The sequence below is a fragment of the Arachis ipaensis genome, chromosome B05, assembly GCF_000816755.2.
Source record: "Arachis ipaensis cultivar K30076 chromosome B05, Araip1.1, whole genome shotgun sequence".
Taxonomy (NCBI): Eukaryota; Viridiplantae; Streptophyta; class Magnoliopsida; order Fabales; family Fabaceae; genus Arachis; species Arachis ipaensis.
In genome coordinates, this window is record NC_029789.2 from 117,302,001 (window position 1) to 117,302,385 (window position 385).

A 385-nucleotide genomic window follows, 5' to 3' on the forward strand; every position below is an offset into this window, starting at 1 on the left:
TGCTGACCTGTCAATCACTTGCTTAGCCATCTTCTTTATTATTGTAGGAACAAATTACTGGCACATCAACAAGTGATCTACTCGAAATCAGTTACAAAAACTGAAACGTACGTATATCAAAGTAGATAATGACCAATTTAAATTTTTATATTTATTAAGAGTTGCAAAATCTATCGAACAAATAGTTAGAAACCGAAAAGAACATTTACTCTTTTTTTTTCCAAGGTGTTGTGGAACGATAATTTTGACTAGTCATAGATGCACTCCAAAATTTGTCACACAAAATCATTTTTATATATAGATAAACAAATATTTTATATATCAATATTCGTAATACTAAATAAATTAATGTATTAAAATACTTGATTACATTTTGAATACGTTG